We start from the raw sequence: 20,536 nt of genomic DNA on the forward strand, positions 1-20,536 counted from the left end.
AACAGAAGCACCTATGTAGACAGATTAATATGTTTTTTGTACATACAGTATTTATAGAGTAGATATGTTTCTATACTGTGTTAGAAGTGTTAATTTTACAGTCCTGAGAATCAAACCACCAACAACAATGGTAATTTCCCCATTTCCAAGCCCACATGTGTATTCCCACTGTATAAATGATTTAATCTCAGACATATGCTGCTGTTTGGGAATGATTTATCCCTGCCAGTTTTGCCCCATTGAGCTGCCTACCACACAGCTTCAACTGCAACAGGAAATAAGTCTTGTTTTTAAGTCGAATATTAAAAATACTTTACCAAAAAAAAACAAGCCTTTACAATGCTATCAGCTCATCTGAAGCAACAGAGCATGAAGAAACAGTTTTGGCCATAAATGTTGTCTACTTAGAGCACAGTAAGCAGGAACAAGTATTAGTGAAACCTGTTTAAAGTTTATATCCAAGTCAAACCAAACTGAAAATAATACTAAAACAGAATTTCCCTATGTGCTTTATTAACAGCAATATTGCATTCTAGTCAATGAAATTAGCAATGCTAAGTAGTAACTAAACTAAATAGTAATTTAGTCCTTTTGGATCCTTATGTCTGCTGTGCTTCAGCTGTCAACTCACTTAAGGACACATGATGGCACTAGAGGTTTTCCTTTGGTCGTCCTCCTTGGCTGCCCAGTGATGGAAACATTACTGACAATGTGTTTGTTTAAAGGGTTTCGTTCCAAAACACAATCACTATTCATGTAGTCTGGCATTGTTGTATTTCTTTTGTTTTTGAATGTGATAGATCCTTCCTGGACACAGATGAAAAGATCCCTCTCTAAAAAAAATGCTAGGAAGATGTATTTTATTTCACACATGGAACTCTAAATGTCCCCACTGATTTCATGCTGATTTACTATCTGATGATGTTCATTATATTGGTATTTAGTTGTTGTTTTTTTAAATCTTAGGATAACAGTGTGTTCAACATTTTAAAATCTGTGTTCTTTATTTTATTGTTAGTTAGGTTGACATATATTCAGGCTTATTCTACTAATGAATTTAAAAATTGCACAGAAAATACCAAAACAATGGTGTTCTCTAAGGGAAAAAAAATGTTTCTTGAATAAGAAAGTGATAAAAGTGAAAGAATAACCAAACCGGGGGTAAAAAATCTTTATTTGACCACTGTGTACCATTAGTTGGAGACCTCAGAGTAGGATTATTATGTCACATTTGAAAGATATATTAGACGAACACGTCAATCTCCAATGGTAATAATGAACTGTAACACCGAAATTAGTGCAAAGGTCCAGAGTAAAACGTTTGCAATTTTAAGCAATAATCTTTAGAATAATACTACTGTTGAAACATTTGAGGCAGGCCTGCCAGGAAAAAAAGGTAAGATTAGTAGTAAATGGTTGTTATGTGAAAAAAAATTCCAGAAATATTACATAATACTCAATGAAATAAGAGCAGAAAAGTAGAAAATGGTCACATACTCTATTCTCCAGATCTAAACCATAAGTTGTGTTTATATGGTTAAGTAAGGCACTTCCTCTGCAGACCCTGGTCTGACCTTTGTGAGGAGGAGAAAGAGAGAGGAGGTTCTTTGTCTGTTTGACATATTTAAGGCCTTTTTAACATTTTGATGAACTGATTAAATTCGGAATGCTGTTATTAATTCAACAAGTGCTGATGTTACACATGTTTTTGTAGCAGCATGTTACCATGCATAATGTAAACAAAAATGACAAGATTTACTGCACCATGACATGCTTTTGGCACTTTTCCTTTTATAAGATAGCAGGTCATGTAGAGGCAGGCTGGAAATATGAGGAGAGAGGAAGAAGAGGAAGAACATTCAACAAAGGTCCTCAGCTGGATTATACCAAGGATGTTGAAGTCAAGTGAGCACCATTCATCTATCAGAAAGCTCAGTTATGTTTTAGTTTTTAAAGCCAATGAATTGATCCATTGAAACATGCTCTAGATTCCAACACAGTCACTCTGCTTAATATAAAATGTTCACGTGTGTATAATATGTATTTGTTACAAGGCGATAAAGTGACTTTCTCAAAGGGACACTGCTTGACTTGCTCCGAGCAGATCTTCTCAGCTGGTTTAGAAGTTGAACTTGTGGCCTTGCAGTCACAAGCTTTCTTTCTTCCCTTCCTTCAGGCAAAAGCTAAATAAAAATAATCAATGGACCAGTTATTATACTGGGCTTGTGTTTGGGTTGAGGGCAACTCACATGTTGCGCTGCATTTGCCCAGCAAAACAATCTGTTATCACCATTTTTAACGATGATAATCCAAGGCTTTATATGATTATATCTCAGTTTTATTTTGTTTTTATTACAATATGAATACAGCAATACAGTATGTGAGATGTTTTGTTTGGAAACACAGTTACACACGTAATTTAATACAACTGATGTATTTCTATTTTTGAGGGAACCAATTTAAAAAAAACAGCATTGTGAGGACATTTCTGTGTTGTGAGGACATTTTTTGGTCGGTCCTCACAACTTCAGAGGGCAATTTGAGAGTTAAGACTTGGTTTTAAGATTAAGGTTAGAATTGGGTTTAGGTTCAGTTTAGGGTCAGGATTGGGTTTAGGCATTTAGTTGTGATAATTAAGATTAGGGTAAAGGGTCTAGGGAATGCATTATGTGAGTCAGGGTCCTCATAAGGATATAAATACAAACACACACATACACACTCTCTCTTGGTGAAGGGCGGAGCTAAGCCTCTCGCTTGCTCGGAGTTTGTCAGTTTCCTAAATATAGCGGGCGAGTATATGTCTGTGTGTCTGCCTGCCTGAGACACTTTGACAAAAACTATCTTTATCTGCGGAGGCATCGGGAGGGCAGAGGGGTAAGTGGAGCAAACACATCATCTGTCTTTCTACGTGATAAAGTGTATTTAGTGTGTGTGCTGTGGAGGCTGACAGGCAGGCAGGGAGGCAGGGAGGGAGCCGCTGTATCCTGCTAACACTGTAAATTGGACCGTTAGACTGTATAATTACAGCACGCTATATAAGAAGCTGTTTTGATGTATTTAGGTGTTTAAAAAGACGCTCCACTTGTGGTTTGTGTTGTGAGTTTGCTGTCGTGGAAAGCGTCGCGTGTGTGTACAGTACGTGGACATGTTGTGATGAGTGCCGTGATGGAGAGCTTTATAAAACTTTGATTAACTCTGCAATGACTGGCCCCTACAAACTGCAGCTAATCTCCTCATATCTACCTGACACACTGCTCATACAATTTAAATGGTATATTACCGTTTTAAAAACAAAGTGGAGAAGTCAGAGGTCAAGCTGTGTTATGTAGAATATATACAGTAACAGATAGTAAAACGTTTTGACTTTAGAAGAACCAACAACATGAAACACAGACGTCACTCACCTCTCCTCACGCTTTAAGCTTCATTTAAAACCACTCCTGAGTTTTATTTTTTGAATTGTAAATACTGTCAGTAGGTAAGTGTTACCTTGTGATGTGACTATTAAAGTTAGACCAGTGGTTCTCAAAATCTTTTCACATCCAGGATCCCTAAACTGACACAAATTACACCACGGTCCCCCAGGGTTTTTGCTTTTAGATGTTTTGTATCCAAAATAGTTATACATTTTGGCACTGTGTTGCTTATAGATGGAATTATAGTGAAAATAAATTATTCCCCTTTTTACTGGGGATCGCCAGGCATCCCCTAAAGGACCCCTGGGGGTCCCTGGACCTCACTTTGAGAACCACTGCTCTAGAGAAGAGAGCCTATGATGCATCCCCCATTTTCTCCCTTATTTCAGTGAGTAATATATAATATTTTTGTAATTCCTTTTCTGATATAACAACCATTAACCACAAACACAGGTTTTTTTCTGTAGGCAGGTCCTCAGCAAATGTTTCAACAGTTATCTTTTAGATTATTGTTTAAAGATAATTAAGGTTTTCAATGTTTTATATGACTAATTTGGGATTTTTTTAGAAATTTCTGTTAAGCTGTTAAAATGTATCTTGGCAAAGATCATTAAGTTTTATGAAACAAAAATGGCATCATAAAGACAAAGAACGGCAAAGTTAAATGTTCAAAATCAATGTGCTTTTTGCTGTTTGTCTTGTCAGTGCTTGTATTGACTTCACAAAGGTGCATTCATGAAGCAGGCAGTTCTTCCAGATGAGTGACAGCAGTGTTAGGGCAGGTGAGGTGGGCAGAGGTTCCCGTACAAGTCCTGCCTCAAGGCAGATATGGATTCACATTTGTGAATGTTGTAGAAGGAAGCATGACGAAAGTTTAATTTGCTTAATTATAACCAGCAGGATCTGAGGAATTTCTCAAATAAGTGAGTCAGTTTTGAAATAAATCATTCACCATTATCATTTCATGGCCATTCTTCCTGAAATATTCTTTCTGAGCTTTAAACACAATTCTTAGTTAGGACAATTTTATATTGTGAAGCATCCTTTCAATTCTTTTTTTTTTTAAATAAGGTGCTCCAAATATTGATCTGTTAAAAACACAATTAAGTTAAAAGAGATATTTATTGTATGACAGGTGTCTTTGCCTGTTGCAGTTGAGCTCAAATCCAGGTTTCCATCCAGAACCAAGTCCCATCAGAGCGTCATGGGTGACATCACTGATGCAGGGTTTATTTTACAGCCTAAACTGAGCCAAGCACAGTACTTTTAAGATTGTATCATTAAACTAATATTACAGCAACACTCTTTGATGAATATGAATCAGTGGGAAAACCTTGAATTGACAAAAAATTATGTGGAAATGACCACTGAACAGGTCATTTTATAGGCGTGTATGGGAGTCCATTCCAAATATCATGGAAGTGAATAAGTCTACCCTGCAATCAGATGTTAAAATGATGTGGTCTCCAAATGGTAAAGTGGGCTTGCAGAGGAGACAGAAAATGTCCTGCTCTGTAGTTCAGGCCTCTTTGGTGCCCCGCTGCCTTGTCCCTGCTCTTTGTTTTCATATTTCATTAGCAGGGCTAGCAGCATGTAGCATCACCTTCAATTATCCTCCCTGTCAGCGGACCGACAGTGGCTGTCTGCTGGCTTTAGTGATTACAGGCTTCAGGGGACAGGTAATCAGGTCATGGTTACACTGTCACCCTGTCAGACTGCTGAGACCACAGGGAGCATATGGGATGAAAGAGTTTGCCCATCTCCAGTCAGTTATCTGTTACTAGGCTTAGATCTACTGGTCTAGTCTGGAGCAAATTTACTTAAATGTGTTGCAGTGTAATGTAATGTGTTCACAGTCCTTTTCTTTTACGCTCTACTCCAGACAAATCATGCAGTGACAGTGAGGATAATGTGTTTGTGTAGTGAGCTAATAACACCGGCTGTGTTATTAGCTCACTACATTACATACTGTATGGGCCCTTTGTTGTTGCCCATGTTTGTTAACTCTGAAATACTTTGGTTGAAATGATCCTCTTAATAGCACAGTGCAACATATTTCAATTTCTCTGCCAGCCTGCAATTATGAACTTAACATTGTTATTGTAAGCATGTTACAGTACCATGCTGACATTAGCACTTAGCTTAAGGCACCGCTGTTTACATGTACAGCCTCACAGCACTACTGTAGACTCTTGAGTTGCATTTTCTAGTTGACACAAGGGCTTATCAGGAGTCCCACTGTAGATACCTGTGGTGTGTAGGTCTTAATGTGTAATTGAGTGCTGGATTCCACCTGTTGATATGACCTACCCAATGTGAGAGCAGGCCATATTATTCATTTTATGTTGTGATACAGTGCAACAGTGGGCTACACACATACTTACAGTGTCTTGATATATTAACAATAAATCACACGCCTACTTGTATGTAAAAGTACTCACTTGTGGTGATAAACGTACCTGTCATTATCATGAGCCTGCTTCTCCCTGAAAGCTCTATAGAACATTTTTCAGCCCATTGTTTTGGTTTTCCGGCTCGCAGCTTTACTGATGTGGTTGATTTGGTCTCACTGCTCTTATCAGCGCTGTTTTCAGCCAAAGCTGTTTGTAGTGGAAAGACCCTAAAAATCCAATCTACTACATGCCTACCAATGGGCAGACAAAGTTAGTGGGTGAACTGCTAGATATTTCCATCAGGAGTTGGTAGAGATGAAAAACAGAGCTAAAAGAAGGATAATTAGACATTTGTCTTGTGAGCAGAAAAACTACTCCAAATGAATGTTGGTCCATATCTTTGATGCATTAAATAGGTAATTATAAGCCCAACAAGTTTGCCGTATCACATTTAAAGAGGACATTATGCACATTTCAAGATCTGTAGTTTTCATCTGGTGCTCTACTGGAATATCTTTGTAGGACTTGCAGGCCACACTATTTCCTGTCCCTTTAAGCTCCCCCTCCCATTGAGCCCACTGTATTCTGATTGGCCAGCTTCTGGAATTTGTGTCTTGGCCGTCTTCCAGTGTCTCAGACGACCAAACAAACTACAGTAGTAGGATTTCACTACTTTTTCTCATAATTTACACAAAATATAAACTTCTCAAATACATCCGTACATGTTCAAGCTGGATCTGACATCTGATCTGATCTTACATATCAGAACACATGGAAGAATTTTAGCAACAACCTTAGCAACCAAGGCATAGGAAAGAATGGTTGTTTATGGGCATGCTTGATGTGGGCAGGGTAGCCAAAAACATTGCTAACAAAGCATTTAAAGCCAGGGTTGAAGCCTGGACCTGTGACTTGTATTTCATTAAACAACATTGTTTAACATTAGATATCCCACATCGTTACAGTTTATAAATAACCAAAAATCATTTAAAGAAGATATCATTTGTCAGTGTTGTGTTTGCTTGTTTTTGCTGCCACCAAGTGGCCAAAAATGTGTCATTTTTTATTTAAAAATCAAACCAATATTTGCAATTCATACGTTTTAGGATATGTTTAATAGCTATCCAGATAGTTGAGTAATTCTGGATTAAGAGTAAAACCCAGAAAGCTTTAAAATTAGAAAAATTCACTGAACTCTTGACACACATAATCAAATTGGGATGTTGAAGGTACTGTAAGCGATTTAAGGTACATGTCAGATTTTGTTACATATTGCATGGTAAGACACATGCACATAGTGTTCTGATTACTGTAAATCAGATTAGATGTATGTTGTAGACATTTACATTTAATGGAACAAGACATCCCTTGATAGTTAGGTCAGCCTATTCAGAGAAGAAATTTGGTTGTATTTGTATCGGGTAAAATATAGAGGAACATACTGTGTCAGATGGTTTTCATTGTAGTTATAATGCTCACCTAATTAGATTACAGTAATATCAGACTATAATACTGCATGTAAAAACAAGATTTTGAGCATGTGAATACCAGAACATATTTAACATGCATCAACAGATGTCTGATTCAGCCTGCTGAAATGAACCAGGTCACCCTCAAGAAACTGTTTATTGTACTCTTTAATAGTCAGTTGGATGTCATTATGAGAATGACAATCAAAAATCACTTGTACCTCATTTTATTTGACTGGAAACATTTCTGTGATCTCTGCCCATTTCATTAAATATATTTATTCTTTTCTCAAGAGAAATGTGATTACATGAATATGAATTCGATGCATGCTATTTGGTGGTGGTGATTATGTGAGGTTTGTTTCTTGGCATTGGTGTTACTGGTAGGGCTGAGAGCTTTACAACATCCCTCTCAAGACCTGAGTTTAGCAGATCACTTCAGTGTTTACTGATTAATGTCAGTAAATGTCATTTTGGCTAGAGCGTGATAAAGGTTTATATTTATTTAATGACTTGGATTTTGAAATCTATAAAAACTGAAAAGAGAAAGAAGTTCAGACACCACAGGATAAGAAAATGAAGAGTAGAAAAATACACCTCAGCAACATCTGTGTAGAAATGGTAAAAGTTTAGTGCCTATCCAAAAGAATAACCGCCAGCTTACATGGTGTTTGAATCAAGCACTAACTACCACGACTTGAGGCTGAAGCCAATGCGGAAGTACCGCTAGATGCTGGCTCCAAAAAAATCCCTGGCTCCAACTGACTTGCATTTAAAAAGTGTCAACTGGGACTCGCACTACTGGCGCAGTATCTCTCTAAGTTTAATGTTACTTGATTATGATACCTGCTCTGTTACTGTAGCACAATTTGCAGCACTTGGTTTTTCCAGTAAGCTAGGATTAGCTTGGTTCTGAGGTAGCTAGGCGTATTTGCGGAGCAAGAAAGGCAACACTTGCAGTTCTTATTTCCTGGATCCAAACAGATAAGATCCAACAATAAGCAGCAGCTTTGGCTTCAGTCTTGCTCCAACACAAACCATTGGATGATGTCGTACCTAGCTACGTTCATCTTTATATAAAGTCTATGGTTTGAATCCCTCTTTTCATTTGTCTTCAAGGTTTGTAAACCAACATTTATCATCAGTGTTAGATTGCTGCCTCTCTCTCTTTTGGCTCACCACAGATAGATGCTTCTTTTTTACATCTGGTCTGGATGATTGTGTCTAGATCCTGTCTTGTGTTTTAATCTGCCACTGCAAAAGTTGGAATACAAACCAGCTACCAAACAAGCACATTATTCATTACTGGCGTTGCTTTTTTAATATTTACAACTAAACAAATGGTAGGAAGCGCCTCATGGCTATGTCTCTGGTTTGAACAGGTTTTATTTGCATTGTCACCAAGAAAAGCAGCAAGTAAGAACAAACACAGTAAATACATGTGTTATATGTTGGATATCACACCATGCTAAAACACATCAGCAGTAAATTAACTATTGAGACCATGATGTATTATGGAAAAAAAATACATCCAGGAATATACTTTTTAAATGTAACCTTATGCAGACTGAAAATAAATATGTGAATCCAGTATGTAGCAGCCATTAATGGCACTGCATCTAACATAGTGGCTTCAGCTTTCAGCCACTGCGGCGCTGCTTCATTCAGCAATTATTCTGACGTTTGCTGTTCATGCTCACTATCCATTACCCCCTGCTCACTACATACCTTGTTCAGTTATAAAAAAAACAACAAAGAAGCATGATTAATTAAACATTGGTGTTTTACAACTGTAAATGTGAAAACCTTGGAAGAAGGCTAGGAAAAGAAGTGAGAAAATATCACATTTTTGGTATTTTCTGACACATGGATATTGTGGAATATAGGTAAAAAAAAAAGCTTTGACCAGTTACATGACGGTCTTTAACCACTTGTGCACACTGTCAGTTAGTTTCCTTTGTGTGGTTGTGCGGAGTCCATGTGTTCCCCAGTGGTATTTCCTTCCCCTCCTAGTTTCCCTAATGATAGAATATTTGGAGCCTTGTGGTAAACAGAAATAGCAACACTTCTGAAGGACAGACTTCTCTTTTTGCACCACACATGCTGAAGAAATAGAGGCCGTACTGTGTGTGTGTGTGTGTGTGTGTGTGTTTTATTGAGAGGCTATTTTGAGTCCTCCATGACTGACTGACTGACTGACTGACTTACTTCATTTTTTCTAGTCAATTACATGGCCCGCTTTAGCAGCTAATGCAGGCTGCTCCTGTGTGGACTAATGCATTTCTTATCCGCTTTGATTAGCTGTGGCGATGCCTGGCTAAGCCAATGACATGCTGTATCACACACAGCAGAGCAGATGAGGGTTTTAGCAGACTCTTGGTGCTGTGGAGGCCCGTTGTGTGCTTGTTACCTGCCTATACAGATGCCAGACTGATGTGATTATGGAACAGCGCAGGCTCATTTTGGTCCCATCTGTTGCGCTTAGATCTTAACGTTAGAAGTTTTTATCACCCACATGGAATATCTTTCTCCCATCTGATCTGATATTATACAGACATCATATTTGTTATGGAAAAATCATTCTTGTTTTCTCGCCGATTTGACGGCTTCATTCATTACAGATGCTCTTCACACAAACTGAGTCTATTCTTGACAGTAGAAGTGCTCTAGTAAGAGTTGAATTACTGATCTAATGTCGTCTCCATAGTCACTTTCCTCCTCTTTTCACTGGCCAGTTTCACTATTTTAAAATAAATAAATAAAAATATAAATATGAATAAACTTTTTTCCTTTCAGAATCTTACAGCTACAAGAGGAACTGCTGTCATCTGGACCCATCTTTCAAATTAAAAGTTCAAGAGGAGTTTCCTCCTCAGCCTGAGGACACACTAAACGTTTTCAGGTAATGCATGAAACAGCTTTATTAAATCACAGAATGCTATTTTTGTATTTCTTACACACTTCAACCCAACCGTTCTGTTAGTCATTTAACGCCAAAACAGTTTTATTAAAGGGTTTCTGGCTGTACTTGGGTCATATCCTTTGTTTTTGTCTAATAATCACAACTATTTATATGGGTTTTAATGATATGAAGCCGTTGATTTTTAATGTTATAAAACCGCTTTGCAACTGCGGTTCTCCTGGTTTAAATTACTTGCAGACAGTGTTAAGGGGTCAGGGGAAATATAAAATATGTTTTTATGTGCATCTTAATATGGAAGTAAGATTGAAATCATGTTTATTGTCTTGAGCAATACCTTCTAGCGATGACTTTGGTTACTATCCTCTTTTCTTTTCCTCTCTCCTCTCCTCTCCTCTCCTCTCCTCTCCTCTCCTCTCCTGTCCCCTCCTCTCACTATGGTTTCTGGAAGAGCTCCTAATCTGTTGGACTTGTGAACTCTTCCTGGGGTCGCCTCAGTAATCAGGCCTGAGTTGCTCTTTCCAAACCAGCCAAACCTCTGGCTGCCTGCTGCCTGACCGCCGGGCCACACACACCCGCACCTTTGATGCTAAATATGCCGCAGAGCAGCTCAGAAATTACACTCAATAAATACGGGAATCAAATAAAACAATTTCCAAATATTAGCCCTGCAATCTACTTTCCTGCACTCACATAAAACTGCCTTTGTTGCTCACAGTAAATAGGTTTCCCTCTGCCCTGCCAACTTAAACAGTGTGTTGGGTCAATGGCGGCGTGGCTTGGCTTAATTAAAGTCAGTGTTGATTTGCAGAAACAGGGTCCAGACCAGAGGGGGGTTTGGGTCTGCTCAGAGACCTGACACTGTTCTTAATGGTGCCAACTCTGTTAATGCTGGCTTGTACATGAAGACGCTGAGTTGAGGACTAGGTTAAACCAGGACTGTAACTTCCACACACTGTATTTAATGGTATGTTTAACTGGTACGTTTAAGTCTGTAAACTAATTTTAAACTGTTATAAAAAATTTGACTTTTAGGACAACTGCAAAAAAAAGACAATTCAGGTTCATTTTTCTTTTCTGATTTTTATAGTTAATATAAAGTGTACAATAGATGTATTATTAGAGTTTACCACTGATTAGGGTGAGAATCTATATCAGGATAAACTGGGATATTTACTTTAGCATAACTACCATTATTTAATTCACACTATGTAGATAAATGAAGTCATGTAGAATACGCCAATTGAAAAATAGAAATAGTAGTAAGCAATGTTTGACCAAAACATTGCTTCAGTTTTACCTCAGTAACAATGAATGAAACAATAACTCATTTTAAGTACAGTACAGGCATGTCCAAACTATTCCATAAAGGGCCGTGTGCCTGGAGATTTTTGTTCCAACCAATCAAGACCACACGATTCGACCTATCAACAGTCTGGAGACTGATATCAATCGATTAAATGAGTCCAGTCTGGTGTGCTCCTGCTTGGTTGGAATGAAAAACCACATGGCCCTTTATGGAATAGTTTGGACATTCCTGATAGAGTACACACATAAATGCATGATAAACCTCTGATTAAATGTCGTTGGTTGTTGTTGCTCTTTACAGTTCTTTTATAAGAAACTCGTGTTTATTTGTTAAAAATCTTAATGAGTCAATTAAGGTTATTGATAATAATAATAATAATAATAATAAGGTCTTGATAATAAGAGGAAGTAAATTTGTGACTTATTGGACGCATGAATAAAAGTAACATACTTAAAGATAAATGAGTACAGACACCATGTGTGAACTACCAGCTGTGAAAATGCTAACAAATTCAGAGGTTATACAAACATTTCACACAGGAAAGGAAGTTTATAATCCAGTTATCCTGTGATTCAAAAAGTTGTGTTTATGTATGAGTTTAAATAAAGTGGAATTCTATCTGTTGAATTTCAGACTATTTCATCCCAGTAGTCTCCAATAGTAGCTGTTAAAAGTTTCCTCGCAGCTGCGGTCGGTTTGAGCTCCTGTCTGTTACAATGGCAACCATTTTTCACAGTGACAAATCCAAACAAAGTGTTGCTTAAATCATCACGCATGTTGGTATGCAAGTTGGCGTGTCTGTCTGCTTCTTACGCTTCCCTTGAGCTGGAGAAGTCATTGTCTCAAATGCTACACATGGATTTCTGATCTACAGTTAAAGTAGCACCAAGCCACTAGGATTGCTGAAGCTCTGGAATCATAATTGTGTTAGTCATCCTCGTACACCTACTAATACACTACCAACTTAAATACAGATCATTGTCTGCTTTGTCTGAAATGCCTTTTACAAGAAGTGTGACACTGATACAGGAGGAACGCATGTGAAAGGACATTTATAATGGCTCCTAGTGAACTCTACTTGTCCTGTACATATACCAACTTGAAAAAGAGTCCACTGTTTACCCAGTAATCTCGGGGAGAGAGAGATTGGTAGTGGAGTGTGTGTGTGTATAAGGGGGGTAGGAGATTGCCTAGAGGACCCTGAGGATAGAGGCCTCAGATCTACTTACCATCGCTTCACAACATTAAAAGGAAGATATTACTTTGCTGAAAGCACAGAATTTCAATGAGAGCAGGAACAAACACAAATGTTAAAGAATTCATTATAATATCATTTAGTAGATCAAAAGATTGGGCTCAGGCTGCAGATACTTCTCAGCAATGGAATGTGGTGGTTCTGCAAATGTATCTGCACTGAGCAGAGGAGAGAAGAGAGAGGAGAAGAGTGTCAAGACACTTCAGTTCTGGGGATAAATGGTATCAATGCGGGGTGTTGGGCCCCCTCCTCCCCGGGGTCCAGTACAGTCATGGTTCTCAATCTGTTGGGAGGGCCTCCCTGGAGTGCTAGAGGGCACTGCACATGACCGGGGTGAAAAATGTGTAGAACTAAAGTCAAATGAATCTTTTTTATGTCTGAGCAGTAAACAAACAAGAGTGCTTTCATGCTAGATACAACTTGTTAAGTATTATGTGTTTTCACTCATTCTGTGTCCCCATTTCGAATGCTTTGACTATAAATCACGTGCTTCTGTACTTACACTTAATATTATGAATGCTTAAAGGCGTTCACACTGAGAAGTATGGGAAAATGCAGTCCGATGGTGCAAAAAGTTGAGTGTGTATCTACGGACACTTCTCGCCCTCAACGGTGGACATCTTGGCTACGTAGCAACTGTAAATGGTGGCGGAGGACGCTGTGACTACAGTGAAGATCGCTGCATTATACAGATACATTATACATTATTATACATTATAAGCACCACTAACTTATACTGTTGTCAGATATAATCCATCATTAGGTTTATTGGGTTAATTTAGCAGTCTGTAATGAGTTGGTACAGCGAACGATAAAGCGAATGCTAACGGTAGCTTGCTAACTAGCTATTTGTCATTTCCGGTAAGGGCGCAATTACAAATAGCTATAAGTTTATGTTATGGCCACCAGTTTGAATTATTTTAACATTGTTTCTGAGATTTTTTTTCCCATTGGTTTAGCATAGCAGATGGCTCACACACACACACACACACACACACACACACACACACACACACACACACACACACACACACACACACACACACACACACACACACACACACACACACACACACACACACACACACACACACACACCCACACACCCTTGGACTAAGCACAATATATATGACACTCATTTATATATCTATATATATGTACCTTGGTAGTCATACGTATAAAAGACTGTGGGGGTATTTGACATTGAATTGTACAGGACCAGTTATAGTTTCTTCATTGTATTGGCCCAGCAGATATATTACTAATATACTGTTCATGTTGCATGATTACAGTTTAGAATATGACGTTTAACCAAGACTATGTCACTTCAGTCTTAGGTCACTTCACCTCAGTACCACAGCTGACATTGAAGCTTGGCAAAGACACATCACAATAGCAGAGCGCAAAAAACTACAGATTGTGTCAGTATTGAAGGTTTAGCTGAAGACCAATTAGTGTTTTTATGAAAAGAACAGAGTGTGGAAGGGGGAACCATATTTTACAGGGCAGCTTGGGTTTCAATCTGTGTTGCAGGCATGACATCAGTGTCTCTGTGTTGAGACAGGAAAATCTTATCCCACTGCCACTGTCATAAAAGCAACACAATAATGAAATGACATCACAGTGGGCCGGTAATTAAATGAACAGACTGCTGTCTTGGAGTTTTTACTAGGCTGGGAGATTGTGAATAACCATGCAGCACGCAGGAGAACAGGGTGTCGGTGAACGCACATCCACAGATGTCAGGAGGTGGTTATTTGAGTGTAAAATTCACACATTTGTGATTGTGTTGTGATGATTTATTTCTTCTCTTGTCATCGTGACTTGACATAAACATATCCACACACTCATAGCCTTTTCTACTCTCCATTCCAGGTTTATACTTAACACAGTAACACAGTTTTCTGAGTGTTCAGGGTGTTGGTTTGTATGTCAGATGACAGTTTAAGCCATCTAATCTCCGTGCTCTTCAGCCTGGCATTAAATGGCCGGGCTGCTGGTAGAGGGAGATGAGTTTAATTATTACGTTTCGGGAAAAAACTCATTAGCTCAGTGACCTGCAGAGCAGCAGAGGCCAGCGTCGATATTCAGGCTGCATGATACCAGAGGCTAGCCTGTCTGACTCTGGCTGATGAATTAATCACAGTTCGTGCTCCTGCTGTGCCCGGCAGCAGACGACGGCAGCACTCGGTTCCCTTGCTCCTGTCTTGCTATGAAACCTGTGTTCCTGTCTCACTAAACTAAGACTGAAGAGGAGAAGGGTGAAGTGGAACATGTTTCAGATCGGTTTCACTGAAAGCTTTTGTCATTGGGCAGATTTACAAGGAGAGTCCTTTGCGTATTAACTTCTGCTTATTCAAAGATTGTGCATTGTGCCAGAGCATCATTTGCATAAGGAAATGCTAATTTCATTGCTGGTTCTTTATAAGTAGCTGCAACTGCATTATGTTTTTACATAAATTGTCATTCGCTTCCCCTACATCAAAGAAAACTCACATTCAGAACTTGGCATGTGGGGAGGGTCAGCGCATTAAGTGCTACTGTAAACAGGGAAGTGTTAAACACTACAGCCAGTAAACAAGCCTGATGTTACTCCGCCTCCCTCGGGGAGCAGGTCCACCACATAGCCTGCCTGTTTACCATATATAAGTTCCCCTAAGAACTTTTATAAAAACTCCCATTTATGAGAACTTCAAAGCATGTCCGTGCTTGCCGGCGGGGGGGGGGAGAAGAATCTTCTATCAGTTCGCCTCCTTTAGCCTTGAGCAAGAGAGCCTCTTTCTCTCTGCTGATGGATACGATGCAAATAAGCTGCTAGAGGATGAAGGAAGTGGAGGAGAGTAAGGAGATGAGCAAAGCTGCAGGGCAGGTAAAGATACGAAGAAGGAATCTGTAATCTGTGTCATCAGTCCTCAACACTTTTGCAAACGGCGTAGAAACAAAAACTCTTTCATCTCCCAGCAACTGACCATAAATCTCACCGCAATTCTCTCCGCACTGACAACCAGCATCAGCTCCATAATCTACCAAAACCAAAATGATGTTCAGTGTTGCATGTACTGGAGACAGTGGTTTCTTTATTCTACTGGTAGCAGAAGATTTGAGGTGCATGCTGGGTAGAATCAGCTTGAGGCCTCATTGATCCACTGTTGGAGTGACTAGAGCAGAGGTCACAATGGGGTCAACACAATTAGAGATGAACCCATGGTCATTAGTGAGGATGAGGGATGAAAGGGTTGCCAATTACTCTGTGCTGCTTTGTACTAAAGACAACCTAGTGCTATTAAGACCCAGCATGATTAACCTTCAGCAGCTTTGACTTTGTTTATTCTTTACATGAGAAGATGTTAAAAGGGCTGTTAATTAGTGCTCATGATGTTGTAGCATCCTTTTAGAATCTGCTATTTTTTGTAGTTTTATTGTTGACCCCGTTTATTGGGGTCAGCAGGCCACTGTCAGAGGCACTCTGCCTATTCTATGGATCCTAAAAAAGGGTGTGCATAGATTTGAAGGGTAGGTTTAAGAGTGTCAAAACCCTTATCCGAAGAATAATTGCCTGAGTGTTTGCAGGGTTAGAGGTAACAATTAGAGCAAATTGAACAAACCTCACTATATGTTCAAGTGCTGAAAAGCTAATTAGGACAACTTCAGTCTGTATTCTGTATTGCCTCTGAGCAAGAGCTTGACTCTTTAGCTTAGTTTGCCACATACAGTGTATTAAAACTTGTCAAATTCTTATGAACTTACTTACTTCTCCATCAGAATTAATTGCAGGCAGTGAATCACATCAGCAGCAGAGGGAGGAGGACAGGATGAATGACTGATAATGACTGATGTGACTGAATGATGTCAGGGATGTAATTTAGTTTATTGACATTTTCAGATTTCTTTCCAGTGAGATATTGTTGCAACTTCGCTGTTACTGCTCTAGAAACGATATTTAGTTATATTACAAATGTATAAATGTTGGTTTCTATAAGTCAGTTAAGACATTAAATTTGTGTTTAGCTGAATGAGAAAAATGTCCATGCTGATGTGTGTGGGCGGTGATGGTGGTGGTTGGGAGGGGGAATTCATCTTACACTCCCTCTTTCACCACCAAACAGACAGGTCACGAAACAGGAAGTGGTGTCATTGTTATAGTGAACAGGAAGCAGGCATTGTGGAGAAGTTTTACTTTGTTTTTTAACCATGTCTAATGCCGCTGCAATTGTCCTGTGGTAATGAATACTCTCTGTGGCTTGACCACATGCTGATTTTATCCTCAAGTCAAATCCCCTGCATCAAACACTTCCAAGTCTCATGTATTTGAAAAAAAATCATTACTAACAATGTACTGTATGAAGAAGAACTGGGTCATCTCAAATACTGGATTTTGGATTAATGATTTAATAGCTTACATTGACAGCTTAATAACTGGTGGTATTTACAAATGTTCATATTCATGGTATTCATGGCTTTTCTGAACACTGTGCAGTTAAACAGCAATTCCCTTTTCATACTCCCACTTCATACTCCTCAGAACATTTCCTCAGAACTGCACAATGGAATCAAAGGTCATTGACTAACCATTTCTGTAGTAGTAGTGTTATATCCTTTTGTCAGATGGATCAGTGTTGATTATTAGGTGTTCTGTCACTATAACACATTTTCCTTAAAAATGAAGTTTCAGCCTGCAGCTGGTTAGCTAAGCTTGGAATAAAGACTGGAAAAAGGAGGAAACAGATGGATATTGTTACCTTTAGACGTCTATTTACAGTCGTTATGCTAAGCCAAACTAACCACCTCCTGGCTTTTCTCAACTAACTCTTTACAAGAAAATGAATATGCATATTATGTACTCCTCCGTTAAGCTTACCAAAAACAATGTTTATGTCAGAAAATTCATTTTTTAAAAATTGTAAATATCTTTAAAGGAGCAGTGTGTAGGATTTAGTGCCATCTAATGGTGAAGTTGCAGGTTGCAACCACCTGAATACTCCTCCCACTCCCCTTCCAAACATGAAGGAGAACCTAGGGTAGCTGTGAAACTCACAGATAATGTGAATTTCTAGAACCACTGTTTGGTGTGTCCCTTCTGGGCTACTGTAGAGAAATGGTGGTGAAACATGACTGGCTCCATGGAAAAGGACCCACCCTGTGTAGATATAGATAGTAGATAAAGGGCTCATTTTAAAGTAACAAAAACACTTCTTATTTTCAGGGGATTATACACTAATTAACACGTACTCATGAATTTGATATTCCACTTCTGCCAATAGATCCCCCTAAATCATAAGTGGAGGTAAAACATTATTGACATATACTTTTGACTTATATAAAGTCATCAGAAATAGTGTTTTTAGTGAACAGAGAAAAAAAAACATGCTCCCCATGCAGTTGTATATAAAATATATAGTTTTTGTGCAGAAAAACTCACATTAGGCTCCATTCACCAAAACAACACTAAGTGACATTCTGCAATTATATAAGCATAACAGATATAAAGTCCTGTACAATCCAACCTTGGAAAAGTGTGTTTCACACTCTCACAAAGCATGGTCACGCTTCTAAAGATCCACAGGAATTGGATTTCATGGGTGAGATAAAGAGGAGAGCATTTGGCTGCGAGGTTCGCTCTGGGGGCTTAGCACTTCTTGTTAAGGATACATCCAGAGAGGGGGTGTATTTTGAAGTTAAAGTGAAGCATGAGAAGTCAGAGGAAGTATAGATTAGAAAAACAAGCTGTTTCTTAGATGTGTGATACATTTTCAGGCTTTGGAAACAAAACAATCATAGAAAGTCTGTTTCTGAAATGATATATGAGCAGGAAATGTATCAAATTAATATTGTGTAAAAACCTGAATCCAATCTTAAAAACGGTTATTACTTTACAAACTAAAAGACAAATATTAATCATGCAAAAATATAAAGAGACTCAATCTGTGATAATTTGATTGAATCAGATTGTTTTCATATTGTATGATGTATTAGGTGTGACTTTTTGATTTTGAATGTCTCATTTCTGAATGAAATTACAGTTTACACGTAGCTCAGCAGTGTAGATGTTTGTGTGTGAGCGCTGGCTGCTGCAGCCCGAGTTGAATTGATTTTCACGTCAGGCAGTTAGAGTTTCTGCCATAGTAACATATTACATCTGCATTGATCAGGACAACTTGTCTGGGAGGCACACGAACAAGAGATGAAGAGCAGGCTCCATTGTTGCTCCACAGACTGTTGCAGTCTACAGAAGAGATGTAGTAAATAAACATATAAATATTTTATTTGTAATGTCTGTATTTCATATATAATCCTAAAATAATCAGAACAAAGTACTACTGTGTTGGCTTAACAGTGATTTCCCTTTTCAGTTATACATATACATATTGGAAATGTTTATTCAATCTAATCACAATGAGCCAAAACTGTATATTGCTAAGTAAACAAGTCTTCCTCCACAAAGTGAAAAAAACAGCAGAATTACCATTTCAACATAAAATTAGCGACAGAAACTAATATTTCTATTAAAGTATTTCAATAAATATTGTAACGTGATACCAAACAAGTGTTACCTAACAGAAAGACTACTGTTAAAAACCTTATGATATAAAGATCTCTCAGCAGCAGTAAAACATGTTGGGTGCATCAGATCTTAATGATATAACCATAATATAATATTCTTAATATTATAAATAATTGTAGCAGTTGAGGCTGGATCAGTTTTTCCATCCTGGCATAAGTGGAGGTAGTTTTGATTCACTTCAGTTATTGTCATTAAACTCAATTGCTGCTGTAGTCAGAGAGATTTTTAAAGACGTTTTTATACATTATTATCAATCCATCAATGCAACGATTAAATACCCTAATCATGCATATTAGAAATGTGTTTTTTTTTAAAGGGAAGTGTGTTTTTTTTAAGGGCTTTTCTAACTAATCCAAAGCACTTAGCATTGAAAATAAACTACCGCTCAAAACACAGACAACAAAGATAAGAGTCTGTCATCTTTTTTTTATTTTTTTATTAGAATAACCGCACGGGAGAGTGATGAAAAGGATTTTTCCCCCCCTTTTCTTTTCAAAAATATTTGTGTCTTGCCATCAAATCATCCAGATTGTAAAACAGATAAATCCTTTTGCCCTTTAAATCCCAAAAATGCAAGGAGTCTTTGTCTGTTACAGTGAGTATCCTGAGCTGACTTGGCATGGCCAGCTGGGATCTGGGCTGGTTGTGAACTAGAAGGGTTAGATGATAGTGTGCAATCAATTGGTATTACATGTAACGTAGCTTTTAAATGATCAGGGATGAAAAATGGAAAGTATGAAACATGAGGAGGCAGTGTATTTTCAATTGGAAGCTCTTCAATCACTCAAATAGGAGAAGGGATTTTGTATTTAATTTAATTTTCTCTTCATTTATTTGCTGTAAGGGGCATTTAGATGAATAGCTTCACTTGTATAATCTTTTATCAACTATAGAGGTCATTCAAATCAGGAAATATCAGCGATGAATTTTCACTGCTGAATGACAAATGCATTTGTGCCATCTCCCAACCCTGAACTGGGTCTGCAGTGGGGGTTTGGTGGCTCAGCTCTGGGCTCCACATGCTGCAGTAATCCAGGGAGGGTTAGGATAAAGCCTGGCTTCGCCTCACTCTCTGCCTCCTCCCTGATCAGATGAGATTAGGAAAGAGCTAAGAAGCTCTGGGGAAAGGCAGGGCTCAGAAACACCGAGGCTGAGGCAAGGAGGGACGCAGCAAAGCAGGTGGGCACTCCTGCAGGAGGAGAGAAACGGGAG

The sequence above is a fragment of the Scomber scombrus genome, chromosome 1 (assembly GCF_963691925.1).
Source record: "Scomber scombrus chromosome 1, fScoSco1.1, whole genome shotgun sequence".
NCBI classification, from domain to species: Eukaryota; Metazoa; Chordata; class Actinopteri; order Scombriformes; family Scombridae; genus Scomber; species Scomber scombrus.